This window comes from Danio rerio, chromosome 9, assembly GCF_052040795.2.
Source record: "Danio rerio strain M-AB ecotype USA chromosome 9, GRCz13ab, whole genome shotgun sequence".
Lineage (NCBI taxonomy): Eukaryota > Metazoa > Chordata > Actinopteri > Cypriniformes > Danionidae > Danio > Danio rerio.
The window spans coordinates 57699071-57722446 of NC_141029.1; the positions used below are offsets into that span (position 1 = coordinate 57699071).

Consider the following 23376-nt stretch of genomic DNA (forward strand, 5'->3'; position numbering starts at 1 on the left):
GCTCCCATCAGTGCCGATATACAGCCATATCGCACTGCTATGAGTGTGATATTGCGTTTATACAACAGTTTGACGGCATAATTGTGTATATAAAAACAAAATCAAACATAAAGAGTCTCAAAAACCCTTATGTATGAGGAACTACTTTCTTCCGCGTTGGGTTCAGATCATAAGCTGACAGTTAGGCTGTTTCTCAATACCAAGTAGGCAAAGTTCGGACTTGCGTCCTTGGAAGTTCAGACTGGCCAAGTTTAGACTTGGAAGAAGGAACTCCCGAGGACACAAGTCGGGTACTTCTTCAAATGGAACAGCAGTGTACTTTATAACGTCACTTACCTCACCATGGATTCATCAGTTCCACTGTACATTACCAATACAATTATTTAATTAATATTATATTAATATTATAAATCTACATTTTTGATTTAAGAAAATGTACACATATATTCTTATAAATGTGAATTAAATTGAGTTATTATACACAGAAACGTGTCTTTGTGTCACCGACTCGGTCCCAGTCATTCCCCTCGCTGGCCAGCAGAGGCCGCCATCCCCGGACTTCTAAGCATTACATCATCCACCTAGACTGATTGTGCACACACCTGAACTGAATCCCGTTAACGACCCACGCTCCCTATATAAGCCACATTCAAACACCAGCTCATTGCGAAGTCTTGTTCAGCCACGGCCAACATTTCTGAGCGGTATTCCCTGCCTGATTTTCTGTGCATAACCCCGGACTGTTTCTGAATCTGAGTTGCCTTCTGCCTGCCCACGACCCACGCTTGTTACACGGACTCTGAACCATGCTGCCTGCCACTGATCTTTGCCTGGTATATCACTCTGTGTCTGTCAGCCGCCAGCCCCACCATCTATATTGAATGCTGTTGATGTGAGTTTGCACTTTAGTGCGTGTTGTATGTGTGTGATTGAACTGTGTCTATTAAATACTGCAAAATGGATCCCTCCGTGTCAGTCTCCTCGTTACACTTTGATTATCAGATTTATTAAATACAATGGTAATTATACACACAATAAGAAATAAAGATTACGTCAAGCAATTTGGCAATCAAAGACAAACAGCGTACGACACGGTAACATAATTAAAGACAATTATAAAAGGGAACAAAATAACACTGCCAAAATAATACACCTGAGAACAAACAATAGATTTATAAGACCAAAAACTGTCCGTTAGATATTCCCAAGATGTATTAAATATCATGCTAACTACAATGGAGAGATGAGATCCAGCGGTACGTCTGAGATGGCCTGGCCGAAGTAAAGCTGCTCTGGCGGGGGAGCTGATGACGGAGCTCTGTATAAACTGCTGATTTGCGTTTAAAACAACGACATTCTCGCCTGAAAAACTCTTAAAACTTTATTTTGTGACACAGTAAAGGAGCGTTTTAAAACCGTGCGGGTTTCCTCCTCCGCAATTAGCTTTCGCTGGTCACACTGCAATGCATTCTGGGATACCAGAGCTTCGAAAGTTTGCACAAGTCACCTCTCGATGCATCCTTGGCTAAAGGCCAGAGCAAGTACACATCCGGGGATTTCATGTGTACGTGGAAAGATGTAAACTTTGAACTGGAACAGTACTTTGGCGACGGTTGATGACGTTTTTCGAGGACACAAGAACCGGCGTAACCCACGGCGCATGCAACGTGTGTAGCTGTGCATTTATGCTTCTGCGCTGTCTCTGTCGGTCTGCATTAGCACTTCCGAAACGCTAGTTGGCAGTGAGGTGTAAATGTTCCTCTGTGTCGAGTTTCTTCGCTGCTGTTTTGTTTTCCTGAACACTTCCTGGATGTACAAGTGGCTCAAACTCGCTCATTTTGAGGCAGGAACCGGCGGACGTGCAACAACTTCAACTATGAGGTAAACACAAAACAAAACTTTCCATCCGGAGCTCCTTCACGGGACTCCACACTTGTAAACAATCGCCCCATCAGGCTCGCACCATTCACGCGGCTCTCGGCCCCGCCCAGACTCGTCAGCGCTACCAAGCCGACCAATCACAGAGCTTGCACTACGCGTCGTTGCGACGTGTAGTTACATTTTTTGAGAGGTGCACGTCAGTATAAATCGGCCTTTAAACAGCTAAGCGTGCATCTTTTAAACTATTGGTCTGTAGTGTCTGCTTGTTGCTGGCTGTATGTGGGCGGAGTAATACACAAAGGGTAAAGAGGCTGTACGGGTGCTGATATTACTTAAATAGATCACAGCTATCAGCCAATCAGATTCGAGAACCAGACAGAGCTGTTGTATAAATATATTATTTTAACGTATTGTATTTATTTACCTTATATGTAAAACTGTAAATGCAGATAATGTGCAGTACTTGAGCACTTTGAGGACTGTGAGTGTCCAGGATGTCAGTGTTTGCTGTGATTTCTCTCTGTTTTGTAAAATGCTGGCAGCTCTTTATACTCCAGAAACAACGCTGAGGTCCATTGAGTGTCCAGCTATTTGAGTCCATTATCCTGTGACCTTCAGTCCCGTCTCTTCATCCATCACCGATGCTCTTTCACTGTTCATGTACAGGTCTGTTTTGTCACTATCGATTAGTTCCTGACTGTTTGTGTGAGTTAATCCTCTCGAGTTCAGCTCTGGTTTCTTTCTCTCAGGGTCAAAACCGCAGTCTTGTATTCAGGCCTGCTTCTGAGCGAATGCCATGCTGACGCTTTCAATCCTTCTCAACCGCAACAAAGCACAGTGACAGTCAACTGTGCTGCGTATCCCAGCTTGGGAATCTTTTAAAACGAAAACACGATAAATACAGAATTTTAATCCCCATTTAAAAATAAAATGTTTGTATTTTAGAGGAAAAGTGCTATAAATGTTCTGTGATAAATAAACAATTGGCCTCCATATATTTGTTTTTCCTCTGTGGATGTCACTAGCTGTTTCCATTGCACATTTTTATACACATAATGGAATATTGCAATGGAAATGCCACGATGAATACATTTGTAAAACACGGATAATAAATGTGTTGCACAACTGAGTAGGATAAACATTTAATTTGATGCACGACCTGACCAAAGTCTTTTCGCCTGTTCAAGTTTTAGGAACAGTTAATAATAACTGGTCTTCTAGTTGATGATTTGGTGTCAGAAGTGTCTCTATGAAAGGTGAAGGCCTCTAGATTTTGCTTATTTGAGCTCAATAAAATCTGATCATGTCTTGATTATTAATGATTTGATGAGGACAGTGCGGTCTGACTTCTTAGACTAAAGTCTCATCACTGAACAGAAATAATGTCCAGTATAGAATATAAAGTCCTGCTGCAGTGGAGACAGAATGAATATTGTGTCTGACTCCATCATGAGCTTGGAGGACTGCATCCATACATCTCTGACATGACTCACATCACTGATTAATAAAGTCATCTGGAATCAAGAAGAAAGCTTTCCTGCAGGACTCACAGAGTTCATCAAGAGTCTTTGTGTTCATCTTCAACGCCTCCTCCTTCATCTTCATGCTCAATAATGTTCATATCTGGTGACTGGGCTGGCCAATCCTGCAGCAGCTTGACCTTCTCTGCTTTCAGGAGCTTTGATGTGGAGGCTGAAGTATGAGCAGGAGCGCTATCCTGCTGGAGAATTGTCCCTCTCCTGTGGTTTGTAATGTAATGGGCAGCACAGATGTCTTGATACCTCAGGCTGTTGATGTTGATCATCCACTCTGCAGATCTCTCCATACTGAATGAACCCCAAACCATGATGTCTCCCTCACCAAACTTGACTGATTTCTGTGAGAATCTTGGTCCATGCTGGTTCCAGTAGGTCTTCTGCAGTATTGGCGATGATTGGGATGCAGATCAACAGAGAAATCCACCTTCTGACACTTTTACACATCATCAACTAGAAGTCAAGTTATTATGTGCAGCTCTTATGACTGAAATCCACCACAAGACTTCTGTCTGGTGTAATCTATTAAACACATTTAGGGAATAAACTCAGGGTGCACATCAATTTAGTTTAAACAGATGATGATCAGATAAAAATTTGTGTAATGGGACAAAATAGAAAAAAAAATTATACACACACACACACACACACACAGTTGAGATCAGAATTATAAGCCCCGGTTTGAATTATTATTTTTTTTTAAGTTCCTTTTACTTTTTTTTTTTTAATATGCTTTTATTGAATAAAAGCAGTTTTTAATTGTTTTAAAGCCATTTTAAGGTCAATATTATTGGCCCCTTCAGCAATATTAGTGTTGGATTGTCTCCAGAACAAACCACTGTAATACAATGACTTGCCTAATTACCCTAACTTTACCCTAATTACCCTAGTCAAGCCTTTACATGTCACTTTAAGCTGAACACTAGTGTCTTGAAGAATATTTAGTCTAATATTATGTGTTGTCATCATGGAAAAGATAAAATAAATTAGTCATTAGAGATGAGTTATTAAAACTATTATAATTAGAAATGTGCTGAAATCTTCTCCCCGTTAAACAGAAATTGGGGAAAAAAATGGAGGGCTATTAATTCTGATTTCAACTGTATATATATATATATATATATATATATATGTGTGTGTGTGTGTGTGTGTGTGTGTGTGTGTGTGTGTGTGTGTGTGTGTGTGTAGGATGTATATGGCGCTGCAATATTCCAGTCTTCTGAGGCTCAACTCATTTATTAGAGACTACTTTTATTACTGAACTACATTTCTCTGTCCGACATATGTTCATTTTGTTCTGTTTTGTGTTTTATGCAATATTCCAGTTTTGTGCATAAATGTAATTTGCATAATCGGGAAGCAAACGCAAAATATGTACTGCTCTGCTAATCTGAATTGATTTATAGGGAACAGTATTTACGGCAAGTATATTGTAAGTAGCTTAATTAAATGAAAAGTAAACTCTTAATTCAGCAGAGACGTGATTTAATTACACTGAATACTGAATAACTACACTTAACGCTGGAGCTGACCGAGTACATTTTGTCACAATATTAGTTGCGCAATATTTCATGCGTTTAAAACGCTCTTCACACTGTAAAAATACACATAAATTAGCAGTTTATTTTCTGTTTTAAGTTTTCACGATTTCCCATTTCTGCTTCTGAACTGCATTATGGCATCTTGATCTTTCTTCCAACGACTTTTAACCTTGATAAATTGTCAGAAGGGTCTTGTCTTGTGTAATAGTGTGCTGTGCTAGACCATTCTGAGGGATGTAAACAAAGACAGCGGTCCCAACGTATTTCCTGTTGTGCATTTTTAATTTCTAGAGCTTCCGACAATCCAAAAAGAGCCACATATTGATAAATAATGTCATGACAGCTGATTTAACAGTAAGTTATGAATGAATTGTCTCTTGTTACAGCTCTGAAACAGTTTAATAACAAGCAGGAAATGTTCATGGGCCAATGAAATGACCACATTGAAATGGTCTATATCAGGGTGCTCAACCATGCTCCTGGAGATCGACCTTCCTGCAAAGTTCAGCTCCAACCCTGATCAAACACCTGAACCAATTAATTAACACCTGAACAGCACGTGATAATTACAGGCAGGTGTGTTTGATCAGGGTTGGGACTGAAATCTACAGGAAGGTCGATCTCCAGCAACAGGGTTGGTCACCCATGGTCTATATCAGGGGTGGCCAACCCTGTTGCTGGAGAGCTACCTTCCTGTAGATTTCAGTTGCAACCCATAATCAACACACCTGCCTGTAATTATCAAGTGCTGTTCAGGTGTTAATTAATTGGTTCAGGTGTTTGATCAGGGTTGCGACTGAAATCTGCAGGAAGGTCGATCTCCAGCAACAGGGTTGGTCACCCATGGTCTATATTGTCTGGGTCTGTATTGTATTATTATGCTACAAAATCCTTGAATAAACCTTAGCGCATTTTCTGTTATTTTACACACTTACTCCTCTAGATATTAGATCTTATATATGATTTTATTATTTGAAACCACTAAAACGTCAATAAAAGTCTCTTTGTTAAACTGTAGGGTTGAATTATCAACATCAAACGTGGACAGAGCAGAGATCAACATCCCATAATGCAGTTCACAACAGCAAATGAACACCAAATACAGAGAAAGGGGGTTGGAGGGCTGTGTGGGATTGAGAAATGCTGTCGTATATATTGAAGCTGTATGTATGGCAGTGTGTTGCCAGATCCTGCTGTTTTCCTATTTTGTCTCGTTCAGCTCTTATTAGATACTCCAGGCTGGCAGGACCTTGTGACCCGGCTCAGGGCTCTGGGGTGTTTCTGCTTAGAGGAGCTCCAGAAGACTGATTCTGCCCAGACGCTGGATATTACATCTGCATGTACTGTAATGAGGAGCAGAGAGAACATGTGCCACGCAAAAGATGACGTCTTCAGCTTAAACTCCAACGTGAAGGTAAATACAGTCCAAAAATATACAGCATATAGAGCTGAAGTCAGAATTATTAGCCCACTTGTATAGTTCCCTCCCAATTTTCTGTTTAACGGAGAGAAGATGTCTTCAACACAGTTCTAAACATAATAGTTTTATAATTTCTAATACCTGAGTCTGCCTGAAAGGTGGTCTGGGGTACGATTCATGCGAACTCGGGTACGGTTCACTTCTGATGTAAATGCAATCGCACCAAATAATGGAGGTGATCCGCCAACTGTACAACAAACTATTTCATAACATTCATTTGTTGCCGGCAGCTCGCTCTCTGCAACTCCTACATGCTCGCCCACTGAAGCTAAGCAGAGCTGCACCCGCTCAGAACCTAGATGGGAGACCACATGGGAAAGCTGGGTCGCTGCCGGAAGTGTTAGTGAGGCCAGCTGGGGGCGCCCAACCTGCGGTCTGTGTGGGTCCTAATGCCCCAGTATAGTGAAGGGGACTCTATACTGCTCAGTGAGCGCCGTCTTTCGGATGAGACGTTAAACCGAGGTCCCGACTCTCTGTGGTCGTTAAAAATCCCAGCCTCTGTCCATCATAGCCTCCTAACCCTCCCCATATCATGATTGGCAAATCATCACTGTGTCTCCTCTCCACCAATCAGCTGGTGTGTGATGTGCGGTCTGGTGCAATATGGCTGCTGTCGCATCATCCAGGTGGATGCTACACACTGGTGGTGGATGAGGAGATCCCCCCCCCATCCATTGTGTAAAGCGCTTTGAGTGCCCAGAAAAGTGCTGTATAAATGTAAGGTATTATTATTATTATTATTATTATTATTATTATTATTATTAATTACTAGTCTGACAGAACACATTATCATGGCCACAGGCATGTCACCTTGCAGCCTAAACCAGTTACTCACTGAAGCTAAGCAGGGCTGAGCCTGGTCAGTACCTGGATGGGAGACCACTAGAGAACTGTTGGAAGTGGTGTTAGTGAGGCCAGCAGGGGGCGCTCAACCTGTGGTCTGTGTGAGTCCTGATGCCCCAGTATAGTGAAGGGGACTCTATACTGTCAGTGGGCACCGTCTTTCGGATGAGATGTTAAACCGAGATGCTGACTCTCTGTGCTCATTAAAAATCCCATAGCACTTCTGGTAAAGAGCAGGGGTGTAACCCCGGTGTCCTGGCCAAAGTCCCTCTATCGACCCTTACAATCATGACCTCCCAATCATCCCCATCCACCAAATTGGCTCTATCACTGTCTCTCCACTGCACCAATGTGTATAGTGAGCGCACTGGCGCTGTTGTCCTGTGGCAGCCGTCGCATCATCCAAGTGGATGCTGCACTCTGATGTTGGATTGGAGAGACCCCCCCCCCCCCCCCCCCGCTCATGATTGTGAAGCGCTTTGGGTGTATGGCCATACACAATAAATGCGCTAAATAAATACACATTACATTATGAACAACCAAACAGCCTGAACTCTGCTGTGCATGCAGCGTGTTGCTGAAAACCAACACTTTAATTCACGACTGCTCTTTTTCCATTACCGCCTGTTTATTTTAGAGGCGGGGTGTTGTGGGACTGCAGGTGTTTGAGCGAAGCCACACACACACACACACACACACACACACACACTCTCTCTCGGACACTGCCAGAAAGGCGATATTCTCCTAAGCATCGTTTGCAGACTATGAAAGATATACGCTCAGCGAGTGAATGATGAAATGCTGGTAATGACTTTAGCAGTATCACTCATAATGTCATCGCAGAAATTCATCCACGGCAGCTGTGAGCGCGACCGCTGCCTTTTCCACAGCAACTTGTGAAATAGTAGGGAACGATCCGTAATTATTTACTCGAGGAAAAATACCTTCCTGGCAACAGCAGAACCCGGAGACAGACTCCGCCGAGCTGTTGGTCAAAGCGTGAAGGGGTTTGTGAAACAAATCAGACTCGCTGACAGTAAGAGTCGTGCGGAGATTACCCAGAGAGCGGCACACATCTCACACCGCTTCACTTTACCGCTTTTTTAATCTGTTATCTGACGTGGTGTTCTGCGACTGTTCAATACTGTGATCTATAGCTGTCAGATAACTGTGCTCAGGGATTTTCTGATTATTTATGTTACTAAATGTGACCCTGGACCACAAAACCATAGTCATAATGAAGCAGATCTATACATCAGCTGAAAGTGGAGAAAATGTGACCCTGGAGCACAAAGCTGGTCTCGTGTTGCTCAGGAATGTGTTTGAGAATGGCCTAGAATAAAGTGCATGAGTTGAGATTATTGATGTTCATTTTATGCTAAACACCAATAGAATGTTGAGTAAAACTCATGAATGTATAAAAGCTTGATCAGCACTATGTGTCACCGTGAAACTGAAGTTAAGATAGCTTCACCTTAAAAGACTGATAGCCCCGCCCTAAATGACTGATAGCCCCACCCTAAATGAATGATAGCCCCGCCCTAAATGACTGATAGCCCCACCCTAAATGACTGATAGCCCCACCCTAAATGAATGATAGCCCCGCCCTAAATGACTGATAGCCCCACCCTAAATGACTGATAGCCCCACCCTAAATGACTGATAGCCCCACCCTAAATGACTAATAGCCCCACCCTAAATGACTGATAGCCCCACCCTAAATGACTGATAGCCCCGCCCTAAATGACTAATAGCTCTCCTAAGTGACAAATGGCTTTGCCCAAAAAGATTGTTAGCTCCACCCAAAATTAATGATAACTTTACCCAAAAGCACTGATAGCTCTATCCTAAAAGACTAATAGCTTCGCCCTAAAGGACTGATAGCTCTGCCCTAAATTACTGATAGCTCCACCCTAAAAAACTAATAGCTTCATCCCCCTAAAGGACTGATAGCTCCGCCCTAAATTACTGATAGCTCCACCTTAAAAGACTAAAAGCTTCGCCCTAAAGGACTGATAGCCCCACTTTAAATTACTGATAGCTTCCCTAAATGACAGATAGCTTCACCTTAAAAGACTGATAGCCCCGCCCCAAATGACTAATAGCTCCCCTAAGTGAGAGCTTTGCCCAAAATAACTGATAGCTCCACCCAAAATTAAGGATAACTTCCCCCTAAATGATTGATAGCCCCATCCTAAATCACTGATCGCTCCTCCCTAACAGACTAATAGCTTTGCCCTAAAGAATTGATAGCTCCGCCCTAAAGGACTGATAGCCCCGCCCTATATAACTCATAGCTTCACCCTAAAAAACTGATAGCCCCGCCCTATATGACTCATAGCTTCACCCTAAAGGACTGATAGCTCCGCCCTAAATGACTCATAGCTTCACACTAAAGGACTGATAGCTCCGCCCTATATGACTCATAGCTTCACCCTAAAAAACTGATAGCCCCGCCCTATATGACTCATAGCTTCACCCTAAAGGACTGATAGCTCCGCCCTAAATGACTCATAGCTTTACACTAAAGGACTGATAGCTCCGCCCTATATGACTCATAGCTTCACCCTAAAGGACTGATAGCCCCGCCCTATATGACTCATATCTTCACCCTAAAGGACTGATAGCTCCGCCCTAAATGACTCATAGCTTCACACTAAAGGACTGATAGCTCCGCCCTATATGACTCATAGCTTCACACTAAAAGACTGATAGCTCCGCCCTAAATGACTCATAGCTTTACACTAAAGGACTGATAGCTCCGCCCTAAATGACTCATAGCTTCACCGTAAAGGACTGATAGCTCCGCCCTAAATGACTCATAGCTTCACACTAAAGGACTGATAGCTCCGCCCTAAATGACTCATAGCTTCACCCTAAAGGACTGATAGCTCCGCCCTAAATGACTCATAGCTTCACACTAAAGGACTGATAGCCCCGCCCTATATGACTCATAGCTTCACACTAAAGGACTGATAGCTCCGCCCTAAATGACTCATAGCTTCACACTAAAGGACTGATAGCCCCGCCCTATATGACTCATAGCTTTACCCTAAAGGACTGATAGCCCCGCCCTATATGACTCATAGCTTCACACTAAAGGACTGATAGCCCCGCCCTATATGACTCATAGCTTCACACTAAAGGACTGATAGCCCCGCCCTATATGACTCATAGCTTCACCCTAAAGGACTGATAGCTCCGCCCTAAATGACTCATAGCTTCACACTAAAGGACTGATAGCTCCGCCCTAAATGACTCATAGCTTCACACTAAAGGACTGATAGCTCCGCCCTAAATGACTCATAGCTTCACACTAAAGGACTGATAGCTCTGCCCTAAATGACTCAGCTTCACCCTAAAGGACTGATAGCCCCGCCCTAAATGACTCATAGCTTCACACTAAAGGACTGATAGCTCCGCCCTATATGACTCATAGCTTCACCCTAAAGGACTAATAGCTCCGCCCTAAATGATTGATAGCTTCACACTAAAAGACTGATAGCTCCGCCCTAAATGACTGATAGTTTTGCCCTAAGTGACTGATAGCTCCGCTCTAAATGACTGATAGCTCCACCCAAAAGACTCATAGCTCCACCGTAAAGGACTGATTGCTCTACCACAAATTACTGATAGCTCCGCCTTCACTGAATGATAGTTCCACTGTAAATGACTCATGGCTCCACCCTAAATGACTGATAGACCCTCCCTAAAGAACTGATATCCCCGCCCCAAATGACTGATAGCTCCACCTTAATGGACAGATAGCTCCACCTTAAAACACTGATAACTCCACCCTAAAGAAATGATAGTCCCACCCCAAATTACTGATATCCCCTCTCTAAATTACTGCTAGCCCCGCCTTAAGGACTGATAGCTCCGCCCTAAAGTCTTTTCATGTGACCAGAAGAAAAGTCATTTCGAGAGGGAGAGAGGGTTACAATATTTAATAAAACATTATGAGGGCAAATTATGTTTTATGTTTAACATGTACATCATTTATAACATCATTTATAATTATTATGGTTTTTTTAACCCAGAGATTCCAGATTTTCAAATAGTTGCATCTTGTCAAGTATTGTTTAATATTATAAACCATACATCAATGTCCTGCTTATTTATCCAGCTTTTAGATGAAGCATGAGTCTCAATTTACAAAATTTACCTCTCTACTTGACGGTTGGTCTCCCACGTCCATCATGTTTGTAGTTTGTTTACACTTTTTCACCCGCGTTTGTAGTTCTAATCGAGTTCATGTCCAACACGCAATGTACTGTGGGCAATATCAGCAGTTAGAGTATAGACGCTTCTACACTTAAAACCATGACCAGAAATAGTAAACCATCTGGGAGACTTTGGCATACTCTTTTCAACATGCTATGGTTTGGGACACACTAATTCTATTTTTAAATACTATTTAAGACGGATAGTATGTGTATTGGGACGCAGCATGTGTGCACGTGTGTGTGTGAATGAGTACGTTTGGGTGTTTCCCAGTACTGGGTTGCAGATGGAAGGGCAGCCGCTGAGTAAAACATATGCTGGAATAGTTGGCAGTTCATTACGCTGTCGCGACCTTTGATAATCTGACTTAGCCGAAGGAAAATGAATGAAGGAATGAATGAAATCTAACACAAATCTAATTTAATTAACACACAGATTTTTGTTGAGGATGAACTCGCTCATTTTAATCATTTAAAACTTTTAATTAAAGTTAATTTTTCCATTGAATCATTTGTAAATGGTGTTTTGCGAAATGCATTTTATGATTTTATGATGCATTTATGCATTTTTATGTTTTTATTATATATATATATATATATATATATATATATATATATATATATATATAAATTTGAAGTCAGAATTATTCGCCCCCCTTTGAATTTTTTTTTCTTTTTTAAATATTTCCCAAATGATGTTTAACAGAGCAAAGAAATGTTCACAGTATGTCTGATAATATTTTTTCTTCTGGAGAAAGTCTTATTTGTTTTATTTCGGCTAGAATAGAAGCAGTTTTTAATTTTTTAGGAAGCATTTTAAGGTCAATATTATTAGCCCCTTTAAGCTAATATGTTTTTCGGTAGTCTACAGAACAAACCATCGTTAACACAACATAAACGCAATCTTATTTTTTTAATGATGACTTTTATGTAAGCGGGTCAAGACTGGGCTACTCTTTATACATTTTCTATATGAGAAGGGCAACAAGTTAAGTCAAAGTTAAGTCCTTTTTTTAATGCAACTCCATAATTTGTCCCATAGGAAATTAATTGGAAATACTAAAATAACTACACAGCTTTAGTTAAGATGATTTGTGCACTCATGATGTGCTGTTGAATCACCGCTTCATTGCTTTAATTAGCACTTTTATCTTGATGTTGATGTGTTTTTCTTCCTCCGTCACACTGGAAACTCCTAGAAGGATTTTTCCTTGGAAAGGTCATATGTGGCAAATCACAACAGCTTACATTTGATGCAGCCTTTAGACCCTCTAGGTCAAAGGTCACAGGTCAGGAAGGCCTCGGCTGAACCCCGGCCTGTGTTTGAAAAGCTTCCCCAGAGACGCCATTATCTCGAAAACATCCTCTGCTGTTTGGAAATACTGCAGATCTGCACTTTTCAGGCTTATTACAGGTGGTCTGCACTGAACGCCACTTTACTTCTGCAGGATTGTTAATTAGGGTCATATTTTACCGAACACTTACTCAGGGAATGACGAGGGTTATCTTTTTTCATCCTTGTGTTTTTATTTTAAGTAAGTAAACAATGCAGATTATCCTTTTGTTGTGCATATGATGATCCTTTAGAGGATTTTATATATTTAAAAAGTCACGGAAATAAAGTAACATGCAAACAAACTTAAAGGAACATTTAACATTTACAAAAAAACTGAAAACTGAGTTGTAAAAGTAAAAACCGCTTACAAACATTGACAAAAGTACGAATAATAAAATAAACAATAATTATATTAAGTAAATGATAATGATAAAACATAAAGTCAATTATAATTAAATTGATAATAGAATAAAAATTATATTAATGTAATTTATTGGCAGCACGGTGGCTCAGTGGTGTTGCACTGTGGCCTCACAGCAAAAAGGTCTCTGGTTTGAGTCCCGGCTGGGTCAGTTGGTGTTTTTGTGTGGAGTTTGCATGTTCTCCCCGTGTTGGCGTGGGTTTCCTCCACAGTCCAAACACATGTGCTATAGGGGAATTGATGAACTAAATTGGCCATAGTCTATGAGTGTGTGTGTGAATGAGTGTGCTTAGGTGTTTCCCAGTAATGGGTTGCAGCTGGAAGGGCATCCGCTGTGTAAAATATGCTGGAATAGTTGGCGGTTCATTCCGCTTTGGCGACCTCTGATGAATAAAGGGACTAAACTGGAGGACAATTAATTATTTAAAATATAATTATTTATATTATTATTATTATTATTATTATTAATAAATTATTAATACTAATAAAAATAAAAGCAACAAAAATAAAATGAATAATATTAGAATTTCTATTTAAACATGTGATGAATAATCATATAAATAATAATACAATTGTTAACACTTGTGTAAGAAACAGGCATAAATGTTTAACTAATAAATAAATGAAAAAAAATCATACAACTGAAAATATTAATAATAAAAATCTATTCAATAATACTTCTAAAATGTAAAAATAACACAAAACAAAATTAATTATAATACAATTAAATTCATAAAAATATTCATTAATTGATTTTCTTTTTGGCTTACTTCCTATATATATAAATATATAATTATTTATTATATAAATAAATGATCTTCATCTCTGCAATAACATTTAAATTTCCTGTTGAATTATTCACAAATAATAATCAACATTGTGATATTCAAGACACGTGTGTGTGTGTGTGTGTGTGTGTTTGTGTGTGTGTGTGTGTGTGTGTGTGTGATATCAGTGCATTATTATACAGTGGTCTTCAGGGTCAGGGTGATGTGAGGAAACGTGTCGGGTTACAGTAATCACGGATCTGGACGCTCTTCAGAGGTCAAAGGTCATCTTTCTCTGAGGGAAGCCCGAGTCGAGGGTCGAGTTCTGCTCAGAAATAATCGACTCTGGCATGAAGAGTTTTCTTTCAATTAGACGGAGAGCGGAGAGAAGAAGAAACTCCTGACCTCTGAAGTCTCTGAATGTTTCAGCATGTGAAGAAATGATGAAGAAATGAGCTGCGATACAGCGATACAGCAGGTGAGCGGACATGCTTCAGTACACCACACACACACACACATTCATTCATTCATTCATTCATTTGCCTTTGGCTTAGTCCCATATTAATCAGGGGTTTCCAAAGTGGAATGAACCACTAACTATTCCAGCATATGTTTTACACAGGCGAAGCCCTTCCAGCTGCAACCCAGTATTGGGAAACACCCATACACACTCATTCACATACACACACACACACACACACACACACACACACACACACACACACACACACACACACACACACACATAAAAACACACACTCACACACTACGGCCAATTTAGTTGATCAATTCTCCTATAGCACATGTGTTTAGACTGTGGGGGAAACCGGAGCACCCGGAGGAAACCCACACCAACACGGTGAGAACATGCAAACTCCACACAGTTCTCTGGGAATTACCACCACAACATTAGTCATTTTTATTGCAAAAAATGACTAAATAAATATATGTATAGACAGTGCATCCGAAAAGTATTAAAGCGCTTTACTTTTTCCACATTTGTTTATGTTACAGTCTTATTCCAAAATGGATTAAACTGATTGATTTCCTCAACATTCTACACACAATCCCCATAATGACAATGAGAAGAAAGAGTTCTTGAAATTGTTGCGGATTAATAAAAAAACAAAAAGTTGTAAGATCACATGTGCATCAGTGTTCACTTGCTTTGCTCAATACTTTGTTGATGCTCCTTTGTCAGTGATTACAGCCTCAAGTCTTCTTGAATATGACGCCACAAGCTCTGCACAGCTGTCTTTGGGGATTTCTGCCTGTTCCTCTTTGCAGGATCTCTCAAGTCAATCAGGTTGGATGGGAAGTGACGGTGTTCAGCCATTTTCAGAGCTCTCCAGAGATGTTCAATAGGATTTAGGTCTGGGCTCTGGTTGGGCCCCTCAAGCACATTCACCGAGTTGTTGTTGTGCCGCTGCATTGATATGTTGGCGGTGTGCTTTGGGTCATTGTCCTGCTGGAAGATGAAGCGTCGCCCCAGTCTGAGGTGGAGAGCACTCTTGTGCAGGTCTTCATTCAGGATGTCTCTGTACATCGCTGCATTCATCTTTCCCTCTATCCTGACTAGTCTTCCAGTTCCTGCTGCTGAAACACATCCCCACAGCATGATGCCAACACCACCATGCTGCACTGTAGGGATGCTGTTAGCCTGGTGATGAGCGCCGCCTGCTGTTCTCCAAACGTAACGCCTGGCGTTCACTCCAAACAGTTCAGTTTGAGTCTCATCAGAGCAGAGAGTTTAGTTTCTGATGCTCTGAGAGTCCTTCAGATGGTAAACTCCAGGCGGGGAGTGTCTTCTGTCTGCCCGCTCTACCATACAGATGCCTGATTGGTGGATTGCTGCACAGATGGTTGTCCTTCTGTAAGGTTCTCCTCTCTCCACAGAAGAACACTGGAGCTCAGACAGAGTGACCATCGGGTTATTGATCACCTCCCTGACTGAGGCTCTTCTCCCCTGATCACTCAGCTTATATGTCCGGCCAGCTCTAGGTAGAGTCCTGGTGGTTAAACATCTTCCACTTACGGATGATGGAGGCCGCTGTGCTCACTGGAACTTTCAGAGCAGCAGAAATATTTCTGTAACCTTCCCCAGCCTTGTGCCTCCAGACAATCCTGTCTCTGAGGTCTACAGACAGTTCCTTTGTCTTCATGCTTGGTTTGTGCTTTGACATGCACTGTCAACCCTGGGCCCTTATATAGACAGGTGTAGCCTTTTCAGATCAGCTGAATTGAGCACAGGTAAACTCCATTGAAGCTGCTGAAACATCTCCAGAATGATCAGTGGAGACAGAATGAACCTGAGCTCAGTGTAGAACTTCACACCAAAGGCTGTCAGTACTGATGTACATGTGATTTATCAGCTTTTATTTTTTATTCATAAAAACTCTTTCTTCTCATTGTCATTATGGGGGATTGTGTGTAGAATGTTGAGGAAATTAACCAGTTTAATCCATTTTGGAATAAAGCTGTAACATATACAAATGTGGAAAAAGTCAAGCGCTGTCAATACTTTCCAGATACACTGTATATTGTGAAAAACTCTGATTAGTGATCCCAGAGCTACATATCAGTCCGTGTTCCCATTCATGTCCATGTGATGTAAAATGTGACCTAAAGTACATGCAAATGATGAGGGAGTGGAGCGTGAGTCACGTAGCAGTCTGCTTTGTATTCTAATTATACTAGAATATATACTATTATACTAATAGTGTACTATTATGAGTATACTATTATACTATTTACATGAGAATGAGTAAATAATCATGTTTAAGGCTCACGGTATGGACATTTCCACGCTGGTCTCTTATTATTTCACTATGCCTAGAAGTACCTAGATTGATTTATAGGACACCTTTAATTAATTAGCATTACAATCAGAGAACCGCTGTATGAAGTATGAAGTTTTGCCGTTGTATGATGATTTCAGAGTTTTTAAGGTCATGAGTTCATCTGGTAATCCTGATCACAGATGTGTGTTCATTGGCATTTTACACGGCTTTGAACGTGCTTCGTCCAATCAGAAAAGCGGAGCTGGAAATGTTCGTTTTAGATGTTTTAATTACCGTGTCGGATGATTTCCAGGCCATAAACGCTCATTTCTGATCTAATACTTGCGTCTGAACGGTTGACGGCTCAGGACAGATGACGAAACTCCAGCGTTCGCACGTCTCCAGATTGGAATATAAAAATGCCAGTCATATTTTAATGATTAGCAGATGAACATGTGGCTGGAGTGTTTGGACATGTGGAAAGCGTAATTGACAGCATTTGTCAAAGGCGAGGCGGAAGAGAAAACCACTGTGCATTAACACTGAAGGACGCAGAAATAACACACTGTTTATATGTGTGAAGATGAACAAGACGAGGCCTCTGAAGTTCACATCTGCTCAGATATAAACGCCTCATTCCTGATGCCACGAACATCATCATATGTGTCCAAATATGTGTGAGACAATGATGGAAATCATATCGCTTTTATTAAGATGTGGTGATGAGTTAAGATGCAGGACCACATGCAATCTGCAATTCCTGTCTGACTGGTGACCAGTAAAGAACGTCATCTTTTATAATGAAGTCATATTCCTTTATTCCTTAGTATATATATATATATATCTTTGTTTGTTCATTTGTTTGTCATTCATTCCTGTTATTTCTGTCAGTTCATTCTTTTGTTTGTTCCTTCATTTGTTTCTTTGTGCCTTTTCACTTCCTTCACTCATTCTTTAATTCAATCTTTCATTTTGTTTACTTTTGATTGTTTTTTTATTCATTTGTTAATTTGTTCCTTTGTTCGTTCATTTCTTTGCTTGTTTCAATGTTTGTTATATTTTTGTTTGTTCCATCGTTTGTTCATATTCTTGTTTATTTTGTTTGTTTGTTTATTTTGTTTGTTCATTCATTTCATTGTTGTTCCATTTTTGTTTGTTTATTTTGTTTGTTTGTTAATTTCTTTGTTTGTTTTATTGTTTGTTTATTTTCTCATTTATTTTGTTTGTTTGTTTATTTCTTAGTTAGTTTAAATTTTTTTCATTTATATTTTGTTTTTGTTTGTTTGTTCATTTTTGTTTATTTTGTTTGTTCATTCATTTTTTAGTTTGTTGCATTTTTTGTTCATGTTTTTGTTTGTTTATTTTGTTTGTTTGTTTGTTCATTTCTTTGTTTCTTCCACTGTTTGTTAATTTTTTGTTTGCTTATTTTATTTGTTTGTTCATTAATTTCTTTGTTTGTTCCATTGTTCATTTTTTTGTTTATTTTGCTTGTTCATTCATTTAATTGTTTTTTCATTTTTTTGTTTGTTTATTTTGTTTGTTTGTTCAGTTGTTTGTTTGGTAATTTTTTTGTTTGTTCATTTTTTAATTTCATTTAATTCATTACATTGTTTGTTCCTTTATTTATAGCTTTGTTTGTTTGTTTTTGTCTTTTTTATTCATTTGATCATTCATTCGTTTCTTTATTTATATCTTTGTCTCTTCATTTGTTTATTTGTTCCTTTGATCATTCATATTTTTGTTTGTTTGTTCTTTCCTTTGTTCATATATTTTGTTTGCTCCTTCATTTCTTTGTTTGTTTACAACAATTCTTTACTGCATTTGTTTCTGTAGTTCATTTCTTTGTTTGTTCGTCCTTTACACCTTTTTATCATTCTTTCACTTATTGATTCATTCATTTCTTTGTTTGTTTGTTTCTCTGTTCATTTTTTTGTTCATTTGATCAATCATATTTTTGTTTGTTCTTTCTTTACGTTTATTTCTTTATTTGTTCATTTCCTTTTTCGTTTGTTCATTCGTTCATTGCTTATTTGTTGTTCCCTCACTCATTCCTTTCTTTGTTTATTTGGTTTGTTCATTTGTTATTTTCATGTCTGATAATTGGACAGTGTCAGCCTTGTGTTCGACTGGTGACCAGTAAACAAGTCATATGTAAACCAGTAAACAATATGACTTTTAAAGTCATATTCCTTCATTTCTTAAGCATTTTCTGGTTTTCAGAAATATTGAGTCAAAATTAAGTGAATTGTTACTTAAAATAAGCAAATAATCTGCCAACAGGGGAAGCAGAATAAACCTGTTTTGCTTTAGATTAAGATTATTCTTTCCCTTTGGCAGATTATTTCGCTTGTTTTAAGTAAAAACTCACTTAATTTTGACTCATTATTTCTGAAAACAAGACAGTATGTTGTGCTTGTCTAGAAAAAGCTTCTTGATTTAAGTATGTTTAGATATTTAGACTAGAAAACTCTATGCAAGAAAAGCATTTATGCATATTCCTCCAGATGAGGATTTTCAGTGCCACACCATTTAAAGTTTGCTGGTGTTCTCCGTGAGCCGTTCTTCATCCACAGCTGATACGCTGTGGTTCGACACACGTGCCAGTATTAGATTTCACACAGACATATAGGAGGATCTGAACATGATAATGTCATCTGACTGATTTACTGAGCGCTAACTCTTCACAGATGCTGGAGCTGTGGGAGGTTTGAGGATATCTGCCTTTATAAAATAGAGAAAACAGAAACAGATAACTCTGAGTCAGTACGGCGAGAGAGAGAGAGAGAGAGAGAGAAAGAGAGAGAGAGAGAGAGAGAGAGAGAGAGAGAGAGAGAGAGAACATATTGAACTTAGAAGCGCCTTTATTTTAAACAATCAATTTACATTACAAACTTTACATTATACACTTCACAGCAAGAAAAATCACAAAAACAAATGATAAGTCCCCGTCCATCACAACAATATTTTTATAGAAGCACAACAATTGAAAGAAGGATAATAAATCAATCATCATTAATAAATCATAATTCTGGACTTCACATAAGCTTTAAACCAGACATGCCCAAACTAGGGCCTGCGGGCCAAAGTTGACCTGTGGTAACCTTTGATTTGGCCCACCATCCCATCTGAGAAGAGTGATGAGCATGATGGGGATGGTTTCTGTATTGTCCATTTCAAATTGAATGCAACTCTTTGCTGTTTGTTTGTTTTATTGTTAAAACCTGGCTGAAATTAAATGTTTCAATTAAATGGTGTAAATTAATTAATACTGATTTGTCCATTGCATTGTTCATTCCTGTACTTATTCACACATTTATTTATTTGTTTACTCATTCATTCATATATTTCTGCACTGCTTTATTTTTGTCTGTTTACCCATTCTTTTATTGATTTTGTTACTCTTTGATCATTTCTGACTGCAAATAGTTCATTCATTCATTCATGCATTCATTCATTCATTCATCTATCATTTTTTTCTTTCTTTCTTTTGCTAATTGATTCTTTTGCTTGTTCATCATTAATTTGCTTATTCATTCATTTATTCATTTATTGGTTTACTTTTTCATTTGCTAATTTATTAATTGATTCATTAATTCACTCACTCTTTCATTCTTTTATTAGTTTGTTTACTTATTTAATAATTTCATCATTCATTCTTTTATTGATTTTTTTTACTTTGCGATCATTTCTGAGAGCAAATAGTTCATATGTTAGCATCATTCATTCATTCATCCATTGTTTCTTCCTTTCATTTGCCAATTCACTCTTTTGCTTGCTTACACATTCATTTGTTTATTCATGCATCCCTTATCTTTCTTTCTTTTGCTCATTCATTCCTTTGCTTGTTCATTCATTTATGCATTCATTCATTCATTAGTTTATTCATGAATTTGCTCATTCATTCCTTTATTTATTCATTTGTTTACTCTTTCATTTGCTAATTCATTCATTGATCAAAAATTCACTTACTCATTCATTTATTATTTAATTTGTTTACTTATATAATAATTTCATCATTCATTCACTAATTTGTTTACTAATTCATGGATTTGTTAATTTAAATCTTCATTCCTTCTTATTCATTTGTTTAACTATTTGTTTACTCATTTAATAATTTGTTCATTTATTCATTCAGTCATTTGTTTACTCATTTAAAAATTCATTCATTCATTCATTCATTCATTCATTCATTCGTTTACTAGTTTATTTAATGTTCAATTACATTGTTCATTCCTTTACTTTTTCATACATTTATTCATTTGTTTACTCATTTATTCATTCATTAGTTTGTTTACTCAATCATTCATATATTTCTGTACTGCTTTATTTTGTCTTTGTTTACCCATTCTTTTATTGATTTTTAACTGTGACAATTTCTGCGTAAAATAGCTCATAGGTTAGCTTCATTCATTCATTCATTCATTCATTCATTCATTCATTCATTCATTCATTCATTCATTCATTCATTCATTCATTCATTCATTCATTCAAATGTTCATTAGTTAACTCATTAATCTGCTCATTTATTCATTTCATTCGTTAGTTTACTACTTCATTTGCTAAGTCATCCATTGATTAATTCATTCACTCATTAATTTATTTATTAAATTGTTTACTTTTTTATTCACTTCATCATTTATTTACTCATTTGTTTACTAATTCATTGATTTGTTAATTATTACATCATTAATTATTTTACTTATTCATTCTTTTAGCTGTTTATTTACTCATTTAATAATTAGCTCATTTATTCATTCAGTCATTTGTTTACTCATTCATTCATTCATTCATTCATTTGTTTACTAGTTCATTAATTTGTCTATTACATTGTTCATTGTTTTACTTATTCATACATGTATTGGTTCATTTATTTATTTATTCATTCATTTATTATTTTGTTTACTCATTCATCCATATATATTATGTACTGCTTTTTTGTCTACTCATTATGTTATCGATTTTTTTACTCTGTTATCATTTCTGAGTGCAAATAGTTTATAGGTTGGCATCATTCATTCATTCTTTTGCTTTTTCATTCATTCTTTTGCTTGCTTGTTTGTTTATTCATTCATTCATTCATTCATTTGTTAACTTATGTAATAATTTGATCAATCATTCACTCATTCGTTTACTAATTCATTGATTTGTTAATTACGTCATTCATTCCTTTACTTATTCGTTCATTCATTTGTTTACTCAATAATTAATGAAAACATTCATTAGTATATTTCTGTATTGATTTTCTAAATTCTGTGATCATTTCTGAGTGTAAATAGGTCTCTCAGTGCATCATCTTTCTTTATTTCTGTTCAACAAACATCCAGTATCTGTGCTGTGATCATAAATGTGTGTATGTGAGTGAATGTGCAGGTTCATGACCCAGTGTTTCGGCTGTGTTTAATCTAGATGTCTAATGTCATTAACAGCAGACAGACGGACACAAGGTTTGGGTTTCAGAAGCCCAGGGCAACGTCTCTTCTCGCTTCTCCATCCGGCTCCACTCGGCTGTTTGATGGATGTTTAGAGGAAGTTTCTCTTCCACTCTGAAATATTAATGCATGTGAGTGCCTACAGGAGCAGACAAAACCCAATTACACACACACACACACACACACACACACACACACACACACACACACACACACACACACACACACACAAACACACACACACACACACACACACACACACACACACACACACACAGAGACAAAGCAGCGATGTGCTTTCACTTCTCAAAAAAACGAAACTTTACTCGTAGAACTTTACAATTAATTAGATTTTAATTATTCATTCATTCATTTGCCTATTTATTTATTTATTGCTTTGTTTTTTCTTTATATAATTATTCTTTATTCTTTAATATTACTTACAATAAAACTTTTTCTGTTTTTATGTCTTCATTTTTAATAAATAATAATAAAAATAATATATTTTTTATTTGTTCATTCATTGATTAATTACTTAATTCAGTCATACATTTAATTATTAATTCAATTTTTAGTTTTTCATTTATTCATTCATTCATTCATTCATTCACTCATTCCTTTACTCATTCATTCAACTGTTGTTGAATTCCTGTTCTCATTCATTCATTCATTCATTCATTCATTTATTTATTTATTCATTATTTGGTTTACTTATTCATTTATTCTTTGTCATTTATTCATTTATTAGTTTTATGATTAAATCAATTGTTGGTTTATCATTCAATAAAGTTACTCATTCATTCATGCTTTCACTTGTTCACTCATTCATTTGTTCATTAACTCATTTGTTCATTCATTCAGTTGTTTACTCAGTCACACATTTACTCATTTGTTCGTTCACACAATTCAATTCACATTGACTTACTCATTCATTCATTAACTTACTTATTCAGTCATTCACTCATTGATTTACTCTCGGTCATTCATTGGTTTACTTTACATTACAACATTAAGTTGTTCGTTTATTCAATCATGCATTCATTCACTTGTTTACTCAATAATTTGTTAATTAATTTGTTCATTAGGTGGTTCATTCATTCATTTGGTTATTCATTCATTCACTTATTCATTTAATAATTC

The 23376-nt window shown here is 37.9% G+C and overlaps 1 long non-coding RNA gene across 1 annotated transcript in view; it reads left to right on the forward strand.

Moving 5' to 3' along the window:
* The first annotated feature begins 1551 nt into the window (after positions 1-1551).
* LOC147842485 (uncharacterized) overlaps positions 1552-23376 on the forward strand; it is a 32467-nt gene continuing 10642 nt past the window's right edge. The window contains exons 1-4 of the long non-coding RNA XR_015500124.1: positions 1552-1881; positions 6177-6371; positions 14216-14505; positions 22214-22367. This is a non-coding gene — a long non-coding RNA (uncharacterized LOC147842485). The remainder of the gene's footprint in view (positions 1882-6176; positions 6372-14215; positions 14506-22213; positions 22368-23376) is intronic.